Source organism: Stegodyphus dumicola, chromosome 8 (genome assembly GCF_044657685.1).
Source record: "Stegodyphus dumicola isolate Sdum_Otavi_A_Nest chromosome 8, ASM4465768v1".
NCBI classification, from domain to species: Eukaryota; Metazoa; Arthropoda; class Arachnida; order Araneae; family Eresidae; genus Stegodyphus; species Stegodyphus dumicola.
Window position 1 is genome coordinate 158,734,481 of NC_140775.1, and position 3,438 is coordinate 158,737,918.

A 3,438-nucleotide genomic window follows, 5' to 3' on the forward strand; every position below is an offset into this window, starting at 1 on the left:
TGTCATTGGTCTTCGGCGTAAGATCTTCAGCCGACGGAATGCTCTTATCGCAGCACAGGAGTTCTCTTCATTCTGGTAGAAAAGTTTCACTAAGCTCACTTTTAGCTTTGTCTTTCAAAGTCGCCATTGTGCATCAGCGAGCTGGAAACAACTGCCTGTGCAAGGCCTGTCTTCCACTTTTGTAGGGCTCGTATTTTGGATACGTTGCGCAGAAGCTTTATTTCTGCAAATTAAGGTGGTCTACTACAGCAGCATTACAATACTAAAAATTTGTTTACACGCAGAATCGCTAATTAAGAAACTATGTTGCGTGAAATTTGGCAGAAATATAAAGCAATAGGTCAGTTTTCGAATCACAATGTTAGAATCAGGTTTGGAATGAAATTTACTTAAATATTATATTTTAAAAAAATTAGTTTGAAATACGTAATTTTAATGTGTAGTTTGGAAAGCCATCAATAGATGGCGCTACGAGTTAAAATTTAGCTCTGTAATCTTATTTCTGCAAAAATTCACGAAGTAATTGATTTTGATATCAGTTATAAATCATATTTTTTTCTAAATAATATTTAGAAGCGTTTCATATATTCCTTTATACACAGTTTTCACTAAACAGTGTCAGCTGTCAGCGGAATGACGTTTACGGCAACCCTATTGCATTGCTATTCCGCACTCGTTTTGTTTACATTTATTTGTACTGTGGTCAGTTAGCAAAAAAATATGCGAAAATATCAAGGACGACAGAAAAAACAACCTGGTTTTAATAAAAGATCCAGAATTCAGCGAAAACGTCGAGCTCAAGAAAAAAATATGAAATTAAATTCCCGAGATGTGGAAGATTCCGAACAAGCGGATGTTTTCGAAAGGTGAGAAATAATTTATTCTTTATATCGACTACCTCGCGTTTATGATTTCGTAGTAAGTTAATTCCGATGTAAAATATGCGTATTTTTTTATTGAAGGTCAGAAATTATTGATACAACTGCATCTGTGTCAAAGGAGAATCATTGCCCGGATGATTTTTTTACAAAGTAAGGTTTTTTTTTATTTTTATTTTTATTTTATTTTATTTATTAATTTTTTTTGTATGTGTTTGTGTGTGTGTATCAGGGGATGCTAATAATTGTTCAATTCTTTTATAACAATTTATTCCTCCATTCACACTAAATTGTTGGGAAATATTGAAAGGGTAAATTCCAATTCACAAGGAATTGCTGAAATAATTGAATCTTTTCAAAAGTATGAGCATGTTCTTGCGATCTAAATTGAATTCACCATCATTACATGGTATTATTGGAAATTTTATAGTCATATGTTTGCTACGAAATGCTTTGTCAGTTACCTATGGTATATTTTTACAGGTGTATGCACATTTCATTCATGTGCTCGCTGTTCAACTTGCTTTTTTTTATTATGTCATTTACTTGGATGTTAAAACTTTCTTTTAGCGTTGGAACATTTTATGATCATTTAGTAAAATTTATATATAAATATATATTATTGCTTGTTTATTTATGATTCTGTGTATTTGTCATGCATGCATGTTGTGAAATGTAGTTTTTGAAAAATATGTCACAAATGGTAAATTCCACCAAAAGCTGAATTGAATTGATATTGGGATGCAGGTAATTAGAAAATATCTGCTGTGTATTTTGAGCGTAAACCATACTAGTGCCAAGAATGGGACCAATACGCTCAGGCTTGCTTAGCCTTTTTGCCATTGTCCAAATTGAATTATCTCTAGTAGAAAGGGAGTGAATGCTTTCTCTGTATAACAATAAAATATCTGTCTGATCAAAAATCTACCAATAAGAAACTTTTCATATGTTATGTGACAGACTTTCTGCAAACAGAAGTCCTCAGCTCTGTTCTTGTACATGTTTTTTAATTTTGGTTCAGATGTGTACTTCTCAAAGGAATTCTTCTCATAGGAAGATTATCTGAACATTTAAAAACTATATTCTGCTTTTAGGGGCCTAATATTTTAGGCCCCTAAAATTAATATTGAAATTTCTAAAATGTTGAAAAATATGTCATCTGGATTCTGTGCAAAAAAATATAATCCCTTTTTCATTTCTGCATTTGCAATTCCTGCATTTTCTTTATTCCTACATTTTTTAATTGGAAGGAATTTCATTCACAGAGCTCTCTAATTTATTCTTACAAATCATGTAGTAATGTACCATTTTAGATAGATATAAATAACACATTTTGTAATTTTTCTAAACTGTGGTTATACAGCATGATATAATAACTACACAAGGTATGGCGAAACAGTATACAGCAATATCTGTCGCAATGTCTGAGATGGGTGGTAGTCATACATAGCTTAATGCTTAAATTTGTTATGTGTTATTTATTTTATTTTATTTATTTATTTATTTATTTATTTTTTTAATTATGTTATAGTAGTTTATTTCTTTCATTCTTAGGTCTGGAAGTGAAAAATTTGACTTTTCTACGCCAGAAGTTACAGCTAATGTTCCTAAGACAAACCAGGCTTTCTTGAGATAAGTTGGTTTATTTCTAAAATAGATATTAGCTGTGCATGATATTGAAACTCTTATAGTTACTTAATTATGGTTAATTAATTATGTATTAATTTAGAAGTCAAGCAACCCAAATCAGCGTTATATTTTCAAATAGTGAATATTTCAAAATATGATGCTGATTTTTGTTGCTTGACTTCTAAATTAATACTTGGTTGGCGTGTTATTGTATCTTAATTAAACTAATTATGGTTCTTTTCTTCTCAGTTCTGATCTGGACATTTCAGTTATTGACTCTGACGTAGAAGGTAGAAATACAAGCTCTCTTTTCAGGTAAATATGTATTTCTCTATGCCAAAATTAAAATGTCATCATTTATGTTTTTCTTTTATGGTGTTACATTATGTTGTTTACATACTGATAGCTATTAAAACTGTTAAGTATAATATTGTAGCTATCAAAAAGAGGGGGATGAATTTGATTTGTACCAAATTTGGACGTTTTGCATGAAAGAACTTGAAAATAAAAGACTTTTTTTAAAATATATTCATTGCAATCAGTGAAATTTTCAGACAGGACACTGAAGCAAATGAAAATATTTTGGGGTTCGATTCTTTTGATGGGAGCCTCATCAATAAGCTTACTATCTTTTTTAAATATTGCTCCTTTTTCATTGTTTTCATGATGTTTTATTTTCCCTTCGTGAAAGAGATTTTTAATAATTTAAATTTTGTTAATAAAATATAACAAAATGAAATCTGTGATTATGTGGCTATTATTTTTTCCATATATATTTATTTGAGGAAAGCCAAAAATTTTATCATTTTACAGAATTTTTAAGAAAAATATAAGGATAAAATTTTTTAAATAATTCTGATTACTACCTTTGCTTTCCTCTCGTAATGTGCCTCAAGTTAGAGCAATTAGAAAATAAATTTAAGTCATGTAA

The 3,438-nt window shown here is 30.0% G+C and overlaps 1 long non-coding RNA gene across 1 annotated transcript; it reads left to right on the forward strand.

The window, feature by feature from the left end:
- The first annotated feature begins 270 nt into the window (after positions 1 to 270).
- Positions 271 to 2,632, forward strand: LOC118199456 (uncharacterized). The gene is made up of 3 exons (XR_015042905.1): positions 271 to 866; positions 963 to 1,031; positions 2,433 to 2,632. It is a non-coding gene; the product is annotated as an uncharacterized LOC118199456 (long non-coding RNA).
- The last annotated feature ends 806 nt before the right edge of the window (positions 2,633 to 3,438 follow it).